Below are 18,950 nucleotides of genomic sequence, written 5' to 3'. Positions count from 1 at the left end.
TTCGCAGCTGGAATCCATAGAGTAGCTTCTCTTTTCCCGACCAAACTATTTGATAGCCACAATCACTCCTTTTTTCCTTAACTTTTAAATTCAGGGGTACATATACAGGATGTGCAGGTTTGTTACATAGGTAAGGGGTTTGTTGTACAGATTATTTCATCACCCAGGTATTAAGCCTAGTATTCATTAGATATTTTTTCTGATCCTCTCCTTCCTTCCACCCTCCGCCCTCCAGCAGGCCCCAGTGTGAGTTGTTCCTCTCTATGTGTCCATGTGTTCTCATCACTTAGCTCCCACTTATAAATGAGAATAAGCAGTGTTTGCTTTTCTGTTCCTGCATTAGTTTGCTAAGGATAATGGCCTCCAACGCCACCCGTGTCCCTGCAAAAACATAATCTCATTCTTTTTTATGGCTGCACAGTATCCCATGGTGTATACGTAACACATTTTCTTTATCTAGTCTATCATTGATGGGAATTTAGACTGATTCCATGTCTTTGCTATTGTGAATAGTGCTGCAATGAACATACATGTGCATGTGTCTTTACAATAGAATGCTTTATATTCCTTTGGGTATGTGCCCAGTAATGAGATTGCTGGGTTGAATGGTATTTCTGCCTTTAGGTCTTTGAGGAATTGCCACACTGTCTTCCAAAATGGTTGAACTAATTTACACTCCCATCAACAGTGTAAAGTGTTCCTTTTTCTCCACAACCTTGCCAGTATCTGTTGTTTTTTTGACTTTTTAAATAATAGCCATTCTGGGCTGGTGTGAGGTGGTATCTTGTTGTGGTTTTGATTTACATTTCTCTAATGATCAGTGATGTTGAGCTTTTTTTCATATGATTGTTGGCCGCATGTATGTCATATATATACATATATAATTATTATACTTTAAGTTCTAGGGTATTGTGCACAACGTGCAGGTTTGTTACATATGTATACATGTGCCATGTTGGTGTGCTGCACCCATTAACTCGTCATTTACATTAGGTATATCTCCTAATGCTATCCCTCCCCCCTCTACCCACCCCACAACAGTCCCCAGTGTATGATGTTCCCCTTCCTGTGTCCAAGTGTTCTCATTGTTCAATTCCCACCTATGAGTGTGAACATGTGGTGTTTGGTTTTTTGTTCTTCTGATAGTTTGCTGAGAATGATGGTTTCCGGCTTCATCCATGTCCCTACAAAGGACATGAACTCATCATTTTTTATGGCTGCATAGTATTCCATGGTGTATATGTGCCACATTTTCTTAATCCAGTCTATCATTGTTGGACATTTGGCTTGCTTCCAAGTTTTTGCTATTGTGAATAGTGCCACCATAAACATACATGTGCATGTGTCTTTATAGCAGCATGATTTATATTCCTTTGGGTATATACCCAGTAATGGGATGGCTGGGTCAAATGGAATTTCTAGTTCTAGATCCCTGAGGAATTGCCACACTGACTTCCACAATGGTTAAACTAGTTTACAGTCCCACCAACAGTGTAAAAGTGTTCCTATTTCTCCACATCCTCTTCAGCACCTGTTGTTTCCCGACTTTTTAATGATTGCCATTCTAACTGGTGTGAGATGATATCTCATTGTGGTTTTGAGTTGCATTTCTCTGATGGCCAGTGATGATGAGCATTTTTTCATGTGTCTTTTGGCTGCATAAATGTCTTCTTTTGAGAAGTGTCTGTTCATATCCTTCACCCACTTGTTGATGGGGTTGCTTGTTTTTTTCTTGTAAATTTGTTTGAGTCCTTTGTAGATTCTGGATATTAGCCCTTTGTCAGATGAGTAGATTGCAAAATTTTTCTACCATTCTGTAGGTTGCCTGTTCACTCCTATTCAACATAGTGTTGGCAGTTCTGGCCAGGGCAATCAGGCAGGAGAAAGAAATAAAGGGTATTCAGTTAGGAAAAGAGGAAGTCAAATTGTCCCTGTTTGCAGATGACATGATTGTATATCTAGAAAACCCCATTGTCTCAGCCCCAAATCTCCTTAAGCTGATAAGCAACTTCAGCAAAGTCTCCGGATATAAAATCAATGTGCAAAAAAAATTTTTTTTTTTGAGATGGAGTCTTGCTCTGTCACCAGGCTGGAGTGCAGTGGCATGATCTCAGCTCACTGCAACCTCCGCCTCCTGTTTCAAGTGATTCTCCTGCCTCAGCCTCCTGAGTAGCTGGGACTACAGGTGCACACCACCACGCCCAGCTTTTTTTTAATTTTTAGTAGAGATGGGGTTACACCATGTTGGCCAGGATGGTCTCGATCTCTTGACCGCATGATCCACCCACCTCAGCCTCCCAAAGAGCTGGGATTACAGACTTGAACCACCTTGCCCGGCTCACATGTATGTCTTCTTTTGAGAAGTGTCCGTTCATGTCTTTGCCCACTTTTTTATGGGGTTGTTTTTTTCTTGTTAATTTGTTTAAGTTTCTTATAGATGCTGGATATTAGACTTTTGTCAGTAGGCAAAATGTTTCTCCCATTCTGTAGGTTGTCTGTTTATTCTGTTAATAGTTTCTTTTGCTGTACAGAAGCTTTTTAGTTTAATAGAGCCCATTTGTCAATTTTTGCTGTAGTTGCAATTGCCTTTGGCATCTTCATCATGAAATTTTTGCCCATGCCTATGTCCTGAATGGTATTGCCCAGGTTTTCTTCTAGGGTTTTTATAGTTTTGGGTTTTATATTTAAGTCTTTACTCTATCTTGAGTTAATTTTTGTGTAAGGTGTAAGGACAGGGTCCAGGTTCAATTTTCTGCACATGGCTAGCCAGTTATCCAAGCTCCATTTATAAAGTAGGGAATCTTTTTCTCATTGCTTGTTTTTGCCAGGTTTGTTGATGATCAGATAATTGTAGGAGTGAGGTCTTATTTCTGGGTTTTCTATGCTGTTCCACCGGTCTATGTGTCTGTCGTTATACCAGTACAGTGCTGTTTTAGTTACTGTAACTTTGTAGTATAGGTTGAAGTCAGGTAGTGTAATGCCTCCAGCTTTGTTCTTTTTGCCTAGGGATTGCCTTTGTTATTTGGTCTCTTTTTTGGTTCCGTATGAATTTTAAAATCGTTTTCTTTACTTCACAAGTTACTCCTAATCACATTACCCTTTTTAATTCCATCATAGCACTTACGTACTACTAGTTGATATGTCCTTGTTTATTTTCTAGATCTTTTAACAGGATTAAAATTTTAGAAAAATAAAATTTGTTTTCAACAGTAGTGTCCCCTATGCTAAAACAGACTCCAAAGCATAGTAAGCTCTCAATAAATGCTGTTGAATTACTGAATAGATAAACCCAGAAAGTAATTTCTTACATTTGTATAACACATTAGACTTTATTATTTTTAAAGTACTTTCCTTCAATTATGAATTATGAGCTAGGTGGAGATTCTTATCCTCATTTGATATGTGGGGAAGTAAAACCTTGGAATGTATATGCTAAACAATTTCCCTATGTTATCAACAAGTGGATGCTAGAGTTAGAAACTGAACACAGACCTCCTGACTCCTATTCTCTAAGTAAAAATAAAAAAATCCCAACCATGGTAATGGGAAGAAGAATAAGGCCAACTTTTGTTAGTGGCTTGGAAAGCAGAGTTGGGCACAAGAGTCTGATAAACTTGTTGGTGTGTCTGTGTCCCACAATTGACTTAAAAGCAACTCAGCAGGTCCATCTCAAAGAAAAATAGTAAAGTGGGCAGGGTTTATGTCTTCCCTTTGGGTTCTCTGTGCCCAACGTTTAACTCTAAACCTGGTTGCCTGTCTTCACAGAGCTTACCCCATTGTTTGGACTTTCTCAAACCCCACTTCCACCTTTTCATAAGTGCCCCTTATTCTTTCAGGGCACATCTGATGCTCACATTTTTAGTTGTGCTGATATGCAAAGGGCTTAAGAGACCAACATGTTACCCAACCTAAAGTTATAACATGTTGGTATTTTATTTTATTTATATTTTTTTTATTGCAATCACTTTATGGGTATAATTTTTTTCAGTACATGGGTGAATTGTATATTGGTAAAGTCTGGAATTTTAGTGTACCCATCAATTGAGTAGTGTACATTGTACCCAATAGGTAGGTTTTCATCCATCACTCCCTTGCACCCTCCCCCTTCTTAGTCTCCAATGTGCATTATACCACTCTGATTGCTTTTGCTTACCCATAGCTTGCATGCTCTCACTTTTATGTGAGACTATGTGGTATTTGGTTTCCCATTCCTGAATTACCTCATGTAGAACAATGGCCTCCAGTTCTAGCCATGTTGCTGCAGAAGGCATTAATTTGCCTTCAAAAATTTTTTTGAAAAAATTTTTTTGTTTTTTTTTAATAGCTGAGTAACATTTCATGGTATATGTATATACCATATTTTCTTTATCCACTTAGCAGTTGATGGGCATTTAGGTTGATTCCATATCTTTGCAACTGAGAGTGATGCTGCAATAAACACACACATGCAGGTGTCTCTTTTACATAATGTTTTCTTTTCCTCTGAGTAGATATCAGTAGTGGGATTCCTGGATTGAATGGTAGATTTAATTTTAGTTCTTTGATAAATCTCCATACTGTTTTCCATAGAGGTTGTACTAATTTACATTCCCACCAGCAATATATAAGTATTCCCTTTTCACCAAATCCATGCCAACATCTTTAAAAAAAAAAAAAAAATATATATATATATATATATATATATATATATATTTGCGACAGGGTCTCACTCACTCTGTCACCCAGACTGGATTGTGGTGGCACAATCATGGCTCACTGCAGCATAAAACTCCAGGGCAGGGCTCAAGCGAGTCAACCACCTTAGCCTCCTGAGTAGCCGGGACTACAGATGTGTACCACCAGGCCTGACAAATTTTTTTTTTAATTATTAGTTTCTGAAGAGATGGGGGTCCCACTATGTTGCCCAGGCTGGTCTCAAACTCCTAGGCTCAAGCAATACTTTCACCTTAGCCTCCCAAAATGCTGGGATTACAGGTGTGAGTAATCACATCAGTCCTGTTTTTTGACTTTTTACCTAGCGTTCTGGCAAGGTAAGGTGGTATCTCATTGTGATTTTAATTTGCATTTACCTGAAGAAAATGTAGTAATGTTTGATGTGGTGAGCATTTTTTTATTTTTCTTGGCCATTTGTGTATATTCTTTTGAGAAATGTTTATTCATGACATCTACCCATTTTTTAAAGGATTTTTTTTTCTTGCTGATTTGTTTGTATTCCTTGTAGATTCTGAATGTTAGTCTTCTGTTGGATACATAGTTTGCAAATATTTTCTCCCATTCTCTAGGTTATCTATTTACTCTGATGATTTTTTTTTTTTGCTCTAAAGATGCTTTTTAGTTTCATTAGGTCCCATTTATTTATTTTTGTTTTTGTTGAATTTGCTTTTGGGGTCTTAGTCATAAATTCTTTGCCTAGGCCAATGTCCAGAAGAGTTTGCCTGGATTTTCTTGTAGAATTTTTATAGTTTCAGGACTTAGAATAAAGTCTTTAATCCATCTAGAGTTAATTTTTGTATATGGTGAGAGATAGGGCTCCACTTTCATTCTTCTACATGTGGCTATCCAGTTTTCCCAACACCATTTATTAAATAGGGTGTCCTTTCCCCACATTATGTTTTCATATGCTTTGTCAAATATCAGTTGGTTGTAAGTATTTGGCTTTACTTCGGGATTCTGTATCCTGTTCTATTGGTCTATATATATACTTTTATATCAGTACCATGCTGTTTTGGGTACTATAGCCTCATAGTATTATTTGAAGTTTGGTAATGTGATGCCTCCAGATTTGTTCTTTTGCTTAGGATTGCCATTTGGGCTCTATTTTTGGCACCATATGAAATGTAGGATTGTTTTTTTCTAATTCTGTGAATAATGATGTTTGTGGTTTGATAAGAATTACTTTGAATCTGTAGATCGCTTTGAGCAGTATGGCCATTTTCATGATATTGATTCTTCCAATCCATGAGCATGGGGTGTATTTCCATTTGTTTTTGTCATCTATGATTTCTTTCAGCAGTGTTTTGTAGTTCTCCTTGTGGATAAATTTCATGCTTTTTGTTAAGTTGCAGCTATTGTAAAAGGGATTGAGTTCTTGATTTGATTATCAGCTTGTTTGGTGGTATACAGCAGTGTTATTGATTTGTGTGCATTGATTTTGGTACTTGAGACTTTGCTCAATTCAGTTATTAAATATAAAGTCTTTTGGAGGAATCTTTAGAGTTCTCCAAAGATTATATCATTGGCAGAGAAAGATAGTTTGACTTTTTTTTCTGATTTGGATGCCTTTTATATCTTTTTCTTGCCTGATTGCTCTGGCTAGGACTTCCATGTTGGTGTTTTAACCTAGAGACAATACCTCAGCTCAAAAGAGTAAGTTGAATAGTAAAATTTCAGGAATAGTTTAAAGCCAGTGGACAAGAACTTAATATGAGAGATTTTGTTAAAATATATATATATATATATATTTTGTATTTACAGATTTCCCAGTAGACACCTTGGTGGAGACCTCCAAGCTGGGACCCTGGGTCTTGAGTGCCCCACTAATGGGCCAGAATGTCCTTGGCTTCATCTATCACTTGAAATTTTTCAGGTTTATAGGTCAATCACTCACATTTACTAAACATCTCTTTTATAGCAAACTGGCTCTGTGTCTAAAAACTTTGACCTATACCATTGTGATAGACTTGGCAAGTTGCCTACTCTGTATCCATTCTTTCCTCCTTCTAAACAGAACCATGATTTTGTTTGGGTAAATAATGCACCCACTTAAAATACTCCTCTCCACAAACTCCCTGCAACTAGGTGTGATAATGTGACCCATTATGGCCAATGATAGATTGAGCTGGCACTCATCCTGTGCCTTTTGCCCTTCTTCCTTTCATGCCTAGAATGTGATGCAACTTGAGAGCACAAGGAAGAAATATACATGCTAAGGATTTGGGGGGCCAAAAATCCTAAGAACCTGATATTTAAAGACTTTAGAACCACTGTTCCAATCCTCTGTGGTTTATGTCTATGCTTTTTTTTTTAGTGACACAAATAAAGCCCTTATTTATCTAAGCCACTTTAGGTGAAAGAATTTCTGTTACACAAAGTCAGCACAATCTTTGCTGATAAAATAATCTCATTTAATCTTCTCAATAACTTCATGAGGTAGGCTTTATTATTCCAATTGGACACATGAAGAAACAGAAGCTAAGAGATTTGTCTAAGTCCACACAGCTTTTAAGTAGCAGTCTGGATCCAAATCTAGATCTATCTCTTCCTATGCTTTTTCTTCTATACTATTGCATGACAGCTTTCTTACAGGATATTCTGCCAGAGAGAGATTGTGTGTGTGTGTCTGTGTGTGTGTGTGTGTGTGTGTGTGTGTGTATTAGACAGGGAGAGAGAGAGAGAGAGAAAGAGAGAGAGATGCAACCTTTTGAGAGAAGAATCAATCACTGCCCTCATGAGGCATTTTCTGGGTTCCTGGTGGTACTGACTGGGTCATATACAAATAAGATATGTATGTATATAGGAAGGGACCAGGAAACTTTGTTCTTACCTCCCAGGAGCTTAAGATCAATAGTCCTACTCTGTCCCTTCTATGCATTCCCACAGCATTGTTGGAACCACTTGTTGTCATTTAGGTGTAACTTTAATCCATTTATCTATGAATTTAATGAACATTTATTAATTACATTTTCCTGACCAGGCACATCAGAAAAGAAATACTGGACTGATCCTGAAGACCTAAGTCCTAGTTCTAGTACTACCACTAGGAAGGAGTTCTACGCCTCAGTCTCTCCATCTATATAAGAAGGACATTAGACCAGATGATCTCTAAAAAAACTTCTAGCCCAAACAGACTTGGTTCCTTTGAATTGATTCAGGTTTGGCCAAAAAGGTATTTTAGGGCCAGATCATACTAGATCTTTAATACCTTTTGAAATGTCTGGGACTTCCCCAGAGACGATAAGAAACTATGGAAGTTTTTCAGGTTATACTTGGGTAGTGGTTCTAAGTTAAAACTGCAGCTTTCAGTTTCCTGGTTGTGTGATCTTGGGCAAGTTTCTTAACCTTTCTGTGTGAGTTTCTATAGAACGGGAACACACCACACCTATTCCAAAATTGACCACATACTTGGAAGTAAAGCTCTCCTCAATAAATGTAAAAGAACAGAAATTATAACAAACTATCTCTCAGATCACAGTGCAATCAAGCTAGAACTCAGGATTAAGAATCTCACTCAAAACCGCTCAACTATGTGGAAACTGAACAACCTGCTCCTGAATGACTACTGGGTACATAACGAAATGAAGGCAGAAATAAAGATGTTCTTTGAAACCAACAAGAACCAAGACACAACATACCAGAATCTCTGGGATGCATTCAAAGCAGTGTGTAGAGGGAAATTTATAGCACTAAATGCCCACAAGAGAAAGCAGGAAAGATCCAAAATTGACACCCTAACATCACAATTAAAAGAACTAGAAAAGCAAGAGCAAACACATTCAAAAGCTAGCAGAAGGCAAGAAATAACTAAAATCAGAGCAGAACTGAAGGAAATAGAGACACAAAAAACCCTTCAAAAAATTAATGAATCCAGGAGCTGGTTTTTTGAAAGGATCAACAAAATTGATAGACCGCTAGCAAGATTAATAAAGAAAAAAAGAGAGAAGAATCAAATAGATGCAATAAAAAATGATAAAGGGGATATCACCACCGATCCCACAGAAATACAAACTACCATCAGAGAATACTACAAACACCTCTATGCAAATAAACTAGAAAATCTAGAAGAAATGGATAAATTCCTCAACACATACACCCTCCCAAGACTAAACCAGGAAGAAGTTGAATCTCTGAATAGACCAATAACAGGAGCTGAAATTGTGGCAATAATCAATAGCTTACCAACCAAAAAAAGTCCAGGACCAGATGGGTTCACAGCCGAATTCTACCAGAGGTACAAGGAGGAGCTGGTACCATTCCTTCTGAAACTATTCCAATCAATAGAAAAAGAGGGAATCCTCCCTAACTCATTTTATGAGGCCAGTATCATCCTGATACCAAAGCCTGGCAGAGACACAACAAAAAAAGAGAATTTTAGACCAATATCCTTGATGAACATTGATGCAAAAATCCTCAATAAAATACTGGCAAACAGAATCCAGCAGCACATCAAAAAGCTTATCCACTATGAGCAAGTGGGCTTCATCCCTGGGATGCAAGGCTGGTTCAATATATGCAAATCAATAAATGTAATCCAGCATATAAACAGAACCAAAGACAAAAACCACATGATTATCTCAATAGATGCAGAAAAGGCCTTTGACAAAATTCAACAACTCTTCATGCTAAAAACTCTCAATAAATTAGGTATTGATGGGACGTATCTCAAAATAATAAGAGCTATCTATGACAAACCCACAGCCAATATCATACTGAATGGGCAAAAACTGGAAGCATTCCCTTTGAAAATGGGCACAAGACAGGGATGCCCTCTCTCACCACTTCTATTCAACATAGTGTTGGAAGTTCTGTCCAGGGCAATTAGGCAGGAGAAGGAAATAATGGGTAATCAATTAGGAAAAGAGGAAGTCAAATTGTCCCTGTTTGCAGATGACATGATGGTATATCTAGAAAACCCCATTGTCTCAGCCCAAAATCTCCTTAAGCTGATAAGCAACTTCAGCAAAGTCTCAGGATACAAAATCAATGTACAAAAATCACAAGCATTCTTATATGTCAATAACAGACACACAGAGAGCCAAATCATGAGTGAACTCCCATTCACAATTGCTTCAAAGAGAATAAAATACCTAGGAATCCAACTTACAAGGGATGTGAAGGACCTCTTCAAGGAGAACTACAAACCACTGCTCAAGGAAATAAAAGAGGATACAAACAAATGGAAGAACATTCCATGCTCATGGGTAGGAAGAATCAATATCGTGAAAATGGCCATCCTTCCCAAGGTAATTTACAGATTCAATGCCATCCCCATCAAGCTACCAATGACTTTCTTCACAGAATTGGAAAGAACTACTTTAAAGTTCATATGGAACCAAAAAAGAGCCCGCATCGCCAAGTCAATCCTAAGCCAAAAGAACAAAGCTGGAGGCATCACATTACCTGACTTTAAACTATACTACAAGGCTACAGTAACCAAAACAGCATGGTACTGGTACCAAAACAGAGATATAGATCAATGGAACAGAACAGAGCCGTCAGAAATAATGCCACATATCTACAACTATCTGATCTTTGACAAACCTGAGAAAAACAAGAAATGGGGAAAGGATTCCCTATTTAATAAATGGTGCTGGGAAAACTGGCTAGCCATATGTAGAAAGCTGAAACTGGATCCCTTCCTTACACCTTATACAAAAATCAATTCAAGATGGATTAAAGACTTAAATGTTAGACCTAAAACCATAAAAACCCTAGAAGAAAACCTAGGCATTACCATTCAGGACATGGGCATGGGCAAGGACTTCATGTCTAACACACCAAAAGCAATGGCAACAAAAGCCAAAATTGACAAATGGGATCTAATTAAACTAAAGAGCTTCTGCACAGCAAAGGAAACTACCATCAGAGTGAGCAGGCAACCTACAAAATGGGAGAAAATTTTCGCAACCTACTCATCTGACAAAGGGCTAATATCCAGAATCTACAATGAACTCCAACAAATTTACAAGAAAAAAACAAACAACCCCATCAAAAAGTGGGCAAACGACATGAACAGACACTTCTCAAAAGAAGACATTTATGCAGCCAAAAAACACATGAAAAAATGCTCACCATCACTGGCCATCAGAGAAATGCAAATCAAAACCACAATGAGATACCATCTCACACCAGTTAGAATGGCGATCATTAAAAAGTCAGGAAACAACAGGTGCTGGAGAGGATGTGGAGAAATAGGAACACTTTTACACTGTTGGTGGGACTGTAAACTAGTTCAACCCTTGTGGAAGTCAGTGTGGCGATTCCTCAGGGATCTAGAACTAGAAATTCCATTTGACCCAGCCATCCCACTACTGGGTATATACCCAAAGGACTATAAATCATGCTGCTATAAAGACACATGCACACGTATGTTTATTGCGGCATTATTCACAATAGCAAAGACTTGGAACCAACCCAAATGTCCAACAATGATAGACTGGATTAAGAAAATGTGGCACATATACACCATGGAATACTATGCAGCCATAAAAAATGGTGAGTTCGTGTCCTTTGTAGGGACATGGATGAAATTGGAAATCATCATTCTCAGTAAACTATCGCAAGAACAAAAAACCAAACACTGCATATTCTCACTCATAGGTGGGAATTGAACAATGAGAACACATGGACACAGGAAGGGGAACATGACACTTCGGGGACTGTTGGGGGGTGGGGGGAGGGGGGAGGGATAGCATTGGGAGATATACCTAATGCTAGATGACTAGTTAGTGGGTGCAGCGCACCAGCATGGCACATGTATACATATGTAACTTACCTGCACATTGCGCACATGTACCATAAAACCTAAAGTATAATAAAAAAAAAAAAAAAAAAAAGAACGGGAACAACAATTGCACCTATGGCATAGCATTCCTACTAGGGTTAATGAGAAATAAACATAAAAAGTCCATAGCACATTGCCTGGGAAAAAGAAAATGATTAATCCATGGCAACCATGATTATTACTGTTATTAATTTTCTGCCTTCTAGACACTCCCTCTATTTTCTAGCCAGGTTAGTAGGCCCCCTTTCTTCTTTTCCTGCCATCACACAAGGAAAACAGCTGCCCTTGCTGAAAGAGAACTGGCAAGGGTGAGGGTGGGGGTGGGAGCAGAGGGGATGTTGTCAAGGAAGCCCTGATTCGAATTAGAAATACCTTCTAGCCCAGCAGAACAGTACTGATTACTGAACACACTTCTTCCTCACGCTCCCTCCCCAGGGCACAGAAGAAGAGCCAGGCTTGGGAGGTAGCCCAGCTGAACACCTACAAAGCAGAGGCTCCTCTTTGGCTGTTGACAGTGGTATCTGCAGCTCACTTTAAGATGGCCAGTTAGCCCACGTTCATTTTCTGCTCAACGACTTTTAACTTTCATTGTATTTTCCACTCGCTTTGATAGCCTCTCAGTGGCTGCTTTTCTGAGATCTTTCATAACGCAAAAATGCATTGAACAATCGAAGTCAAAATCACTGAGCTAAATCCCCACTTAATGTGTGTGCTTTGTGGAAGATACTTAATTGATGCCAGAATCATAATAGAATATTTACATTCCTTCTGTGAAACCTGTATTTTGTGTTACCTATAGATCAGCAAATATTGTCCTGTAATGTCTAAGTTCACAAAACCATTATGCTCTGAATATAACATCAAATAAAAATCCTCAATCTATTGTATACAAATTACTTCCAGGCCTTTTCAAAAATAAAATGAGAAGGGATCTTTATGCATCTCTTTCTTCAGCTGTTGCTGCCAATGGCTCTAATGAAAATAGAGAAGTTACAGATGAAGATAAGAGAATTATAACTGATGATGAAACAATAAGCTTATCCGTTGGATTTTTTTTTTTTTTTGACCAGAACAGAAAGTAAACAGAGACAGAGAAGTTTAAGGAGGAGGTGAATGATAAAAGTTATTTACAATGCTCAGCCAGAATGACTGTGATGAACCTAAGGAACATACCTTATACTTCCCGATTGATGTCATGTATGAAGAGGAATCTTTAAAGGATAAATATACATTAATAGATATTACTTACATTTATATGTGGATAAGAAATGGACTTCTTCCTTTAAAGTATGGTGTTTGACCTATTAGTAAAAGAATGAAGCTTAGTTGCCGGAGAGATGAACTGACAAAAATGCTGGAGAACTGGAATGTGACTTTGAAAGTAACAAGGCCAATGGCCCAGTAGGAATTATTTCCTCTAGCTCTTCTTGTTTGCCTAGCTGCACTACTCCAATCCAGTCTTCTCATCTTCAGTTTCCTCACATGCCCAGTATTATGAATAGCACCAGGAACAGTCTCACTGGTAACTATGAACCTTTCTCTGCCAACAGACCTAAAAAATCATCAGCAAATGGGTTATTAGAAACTTCATTCTTGATGAGTTCATGTACTTTGTAGGGACATGGATGAAATTGGAAATCATCATTCTCAGTAAACTATCGCAAGGACAAAAAACCAAACACCACATGTTCTCACTCATAGGTGGGAATTGAACAATGAGAACACATGGACACAGGAAGGGGAACATCACACTCTGGGGACTGTTGTGGGGTGGGGAGAGGGGGGAAGGATAGCATTAGGAGATATACCTAATGCTAAATGACGAATTAATGGGTGCAGCACACCAGCATGGCACAGGTATACATATGTAACTAACCTGCACATTGTGCACATGTACCCTAAAACTTAAAGTATAATAATAATAAAATAAAAAAAAGCAAAAAAAAAAAAAAGAAACTTCATTCTTTGGTTGATACCTGAGGCTGTTAAGGAAAAAAAAAATCCAGCTCCTAATTTTTTTTTTTTTTTTTGAGACAGGATCTTGTTCTGTTGCCCAGGCTGGATCACAGCGGTGTGATCACAACTCACTGCAGCCTAGACCTCCTGGGCTCAAGCTATCCTCCCACCTCAGCCTCCCAATTAGACCACAGGTGAGTGCCACCATGCCAGCAAATTTAAATTTTTTTTTAAATGTAGAAATGGGGGTGTCCTTCTGTTGCCCATGCTGGTCTCATACTCCTGGGCTCAAGCAATCCTCCCTCCTTGTCCTCCCAAAGTGTTGAGATTACAGATGCGAGCCATAGTGCTCAGCCAAGCTCCTAATTTATATAGGTATGTGTATGCCACTACAGCTTTACAAACACTAATACACGTGACTGTGGTCAAATTTGCTTTCTTTTGTAGCTACATTGAATTTGACTATGAAAGAGGGACCAAGTGTAACATTCATATATACATTACTTGGAAAGAAAGATTGTCTTAAAAAGAACTGGTTTTTGTGTGGGCAGGCACACACTTCTGTGTGAAGTGGTTTCTGTAAACACTGTTTGAATGTGAAAACACTCTAAAATAGACATAAACCTTGGTCCATAGTTTGTCAATCTCCATTAACATCTGTGTTACATGCTCTTGGATTGTTCTTGCTATTGTATTGTTTTATGAACCTGTAGACAACACATGCTTTTTATTTTGAAATTTAAAAAATAAAAAGAATATTCATAGAATGGCGCATAGACTATACATCAAATGCTGTGATGTAACTGTGAGTAGCCATTTCTTGCATATTTAACCATTTTGAGTTCTTCATTTCATTTTACTTCTCTGTTATTGCACAGAACAATCTTAAGAAAGTAAACAGCAGTTTTACAATTTGTGTGCTTTAAAAGTGGGTACTATTGTTTATTTTTACTGACTTGTTTAAATGAACATATTTTGTAAGAATCACATGGCATTATGCTTGCTTTACAATGCTGTATTCGTACAGAAACAGTATTGTATATTTATAAATATAATAATGAAAACATTGTGTTTCATGTACTTAGAAATGGTTGTTCAAGTTATCCAAACTAGTTCAGACTTGGCAGATACTCTGTATTTGAACCTTGCTTATCATCATGTAACATTTTAAATGTGGATACACAAATCTAAATTATTTTCTATTGGAAGAAATTGACAAATCATTACAATGTTGAAATATTTCCAATAATACATTTTTTACTTTAAAATTTTATTACTATAATAAAGAAAAACTCTTAACCAAGGAATATAAAAATTATGTATATCATTCTAAATTTTGCCTGTTGGCTATGGTGGAATTAGTGTGTTTTTAAGATGCCTGTCAGTAACTATAATTCTATAGCAATTTTTAAAATGAAACGTTTAAATTTTTAAATGAATCAGAATTTTTTTTTTTAGTATGGGGCATAGTAGCATTTTCTAATTTAATAGTTACTTTAACAGTTGCAAACAATGGAATATACCTTCTCTGTAATGTCTGATAATATAAATAATTTATTATGATCTTCTACATGTATTAATTTTAAAATACAGTGAACATGTTGAATGTAAAATATGAATAACTCCAACAATTTTCCATATATATTTTGCTTTGGTCAAACTGTGTATATTTATCATCTATCAGTTACATGTGAGGCTGTTTATTCTATATGAATGTTGCTTCAGGTTTATATGGAAAACTTGTGGCTAAACATTTCATTGTCCCCTGTGTGTAAAAGAAGCACAATTCTATCATTTTGTCTTGCTTATCACTATTAAATCACTACATTTGCATATTTTTAAAAAGCAGAACTGGGAACATCCTAGGTTTTGCCAAAGAAGAGTTCCAAAAGACAAGGGTGTAGGAGGGAAGGTACAGTTTGTATCAGATGCCCATATTTTATCTACTGGGTTTTACTTTCCCTTGAAGGCACTGGTTCTCACTGTCACCCCTTGTAAGGGAACAGAGTTCTCAAGTTAATGAGCACGGAGAAATTCCCAGGTTTGGACAAAGAAGAGCTTGGAAAGGAAGGCCTGCAGGAGGGGAAGGATTGGCTGCTCACAGCTCACCTCTCAGGATGATCTCTTTCTCAGCAGACACCACTGCCCCACTACTCTTTCAACTCTAGCTCAAGAAGGTATGCAAACTACATAAATTTGTGACTGCATTTGGCCACAAATAATAAAAGCAAATAAGCAAACAAAGAAACCCGGAAGTTTAAACAAGCAAATGGTTTGCTTTTCTCATATAACAAGAAATCAAAAGCTAGCAAGTCCAGGAACCACTGGATATTCAGGCCCTCGTGTCTTTATGCTCTGCCATTCTTGCCTGTAGCATCATCCTAGTGATATAGGTATCTATCTACAGGATAGATAGCTCCTGAAGCTCCAGGCATCATGCCTGCATTGCAGGAAGAAAGAATAGGACAGGAAAAAGGCAAAAACTTATGTGCCCATATAAGTGTCTTTAAAAAGACAAACTTCTAGAATCCCAACACAGTGAGTTCTGCTTATATCTCATTGGCTACCTGTCATCTGGCTACACTTCTACCAGGCAAGGGAGGCTGAGAAGTGTAGTTTATTCAGCTGGGCATACTTCTGCCTCAAACAAAATTAATGTTCTGTTAGACAGGAATAAGAGAGTAGGTATGGGATAAGGACAAGCAGTCTGCCACACATCTTTTCTGCTTCTTTGCAGTACAGGTGAAAGTGGCTGTCATTTCACAAATAATTGTATTAAATACTAAAAACAGATCAAAGAAGGAAAGAATGACAAGAAAATAAAATCTTATTAACAGGGTCAGTTTTACAAAGCAGTTCTTTGTGGCCAGAAGACAAGTATCCAGGTGCCCCTACCACTTCAGTGGGGCCTTACTAGCACCACCTCCCAGGAAACTACATTTCTGCCCTCCCAGCTTCCTTCTAAATCACAAATGCCACCTTTTTTGTTTATTTTACTGTCTTTTTAAAATGAGTATCTTTTATGAGAATCAGATGGCATTATGCTTTCTTTACAAGGCTGTATTGGTACAGAACCAGCATTGTATAGTTATAAATATAGTAATGAAAATATTAGAAGGATAACAAAGGTACCTTTGGAGCACTCTCTTGGGTCTCACAAGCTCTTTCTAACCTAAGGCCAAAGACAAGGGTTTCCTAGGGCCGAATTTCCTCAGGTACAGTTTTCAGCCTGCCTCATTCATAGTCCATTGACTGGGCTTGGGTAACAGGGATGTCAGCGGTGGCAATGAAAAACTGAAGATTAGAGGTCCTTCTCACATTTATCTGGATGCTGCATAAGCCTGCTGGATCCTGGACCAATGTAGGAGGTGACATTAATGGCTTACATGGGGGTAAGTAAATGGAATATGCCATGTACACCTGCATTTGTACCTGAGAGTCATACCTAATGCAAATGTCTCCCTCATTCCAATAGCTCCTCACTGTTCCTCCACATGGCCCTTTGATGCTGACTCCACCTACCTGCTTCTTGTTGTGCTTGCCCTCTGTGTCCCTACCTCCTTCAACTCCACATGCTAGCCAAGATGTTTCCCACTGGCATCTCAAAGAGATTAGATATTATTTACATGATATATAAATATAATGTTGTGGTTAAGAGCTTCAGCTCTGAAGGGTGCAATACTGCCTTCCCTCTTGTCTACTTAAGATAGCCTTAGGTAAGTCATATAACCTCACTGTGTCTCAGTTAGCCATCTGTAAATGGGATAATAATATTACCTACCTTATAGGGTTGTTGTCAGGATTGAATGAGTTAGTTCATAAGGTACTTGTCACATAGCTAGTTCTCGATAAATGTTAGCTACTACAATACAGCTATGGGCTTTTGACGTGTTAGTTCCTCTGCTTGGAGCACCCTTTTCCACCTCTCCTGTTGGAAAACTCTCCTTTGTCCTTCCAAAATCACTCCAAATTTATCTCCTTTATGAAGAGCTGCTTGAGCCCCCTAAGCAAAATTAGGGATTCACTTAAGTTTATTCAACACTTTGCACATGGCCCTCACTAATCTGGAACCTCCTTGAGGACAAGGGGTCTATGCCTTATTTCTTTATCCTTAGCATCTTGCACAGGGCCTGACCTACAGTAGACTTTTGGTGGCTGTTTGGGAATGAATTAATGAATTGATGATGAATGCAAAACAAAATGCAGCAAGTGGGATCATCATATTCTCCCTTCCCAAGACTCCCCAATGACAGATTTTATAAGTTCTGCCACATACACATCACTTTTGCAGAATTTAATATAATACCCTCTTTCATGATGTCCTAAAATGTGTCTCCAGATCCCCCGTTTTATTCGTGACAACCTATGGGTGTTAGAACTCACTGGACTAGCTATCAGCAGAGGGAGCTGATAGGGAGGGAAGGTGTTTGGGAGGACAGGAGTTGGGGTGGAAGAAGCCTAAGTCATCAAGTTCTCCAGGGATGATACATCCCATTCCATTCCTTTCCCATAGGGCATGCTCTTAAAGATGTTTCTTGAGGAGAGGTGAAACTTTCGTGACCTACAGCAGTTCCTCTCTGTGGAAACGATGGGGCAGCTGTGCCTGATTATAGAGAAAGAGGCTGGGAACTGAGCCAGAGCAGTCATAAAAGGATACAGAGGCTGGTCATAGGCTTATGTTGTCAGATAACCAAGGTCCCAAGCAGAATCAGGTGTGGTTGGCAAGTTATTTGAACCAAACTGAAGGAAGGAGTAGGGCCCTCTCTTTGATAGTTCCCCTTGTGTCCAAAACTTGGGAATTCACATAAACCAAAAACTCTGACAGGGATGACTTCGACTAGAGTGTTAGGCCATAAAGGGTGAGGGATGAGGTGTGGAAAATTGGCAAAATCAAACTGTAATGTGGTTGCTGCTTTTCCTATGGCTTTGCCACTGACTCACTATGTGACCTTGGGTAAGTTCTTTTTTATTAGGCCTCAGTATCCCCATCTCTGCAATAAGGCGGCTAGACCTGATGATCTCTAAGAACCTTACAACTCTGTAATTTTGGCATAAATTGTGAAATGAGATATCCAAAGACCCTTACAACCAGGGGAGATTCATCTGTCTGGCTTGAAAGGAGGCTGCCCTGCATGAGGGCAGGGGGTTGTGTAGGATGATCCCCTTGAAAGCCCAATGATCCCTGAATGTCTGTGTCCCCCAAGTGGTCTGGGGCTAATTCCAGCTCACTCCAGTCTCCTAGCCTTTGTATCTTAATACTTTTTTTTGAGTGCCATCCCTAGCATAGGGCCCTGGCCTTGAAAGGTCTGAGAGAGGCCCTGGCTAATGAAAGCATTTCTTCCCTGGAGGAATTGAAGTGCTTTTTCCAGGCTGAGAAGGTGATAATTTTCTCATTTAAATCACATCTATTATAAACTTAAGTGGGGCTTATTTAGAGAATAATTTAGTTTCTCAAGACAACTGGAAAAAAAAAACTATTAGCAGTGGGAGACTG

The 18,950-nt window shown here is 38.4% G+C and overlaps 1 pseudogene; it reads left to right on the top strand.

Moving 5' to 3' along the window:
- The first annotated feature begins 12,155 nt into the window (after positions 1–12,155).
- Positions 12,156–13,117, top strand: LOC129024114 (polycomb complex protein BMI-1-like; annotated as a pseudogene).
- Positions 13,118–18,950: the final 5,833 nt, after the last annotated feature.

Source organism: Pongo pygmaeus, chromosome X (assembly GCF_028885625.2).
Source record: "Pongo pygmaeus isolate AG05252 chromosome X, NHGRI_mPonPyg2-v2.0_pri, whole genome shotgun sequence".
NCBI classification, from domain to species: Eukaryota; Metazoa; Chordata; class Mammalia; order Primates; family Hominidae; genus Pongo; species Pongo pygmaeus.
The sequence above is the reverse complement of the archived record's forward strand: the minus strand, read 5'-3'. Positions and strand labels throughout refer to the sequence as shown.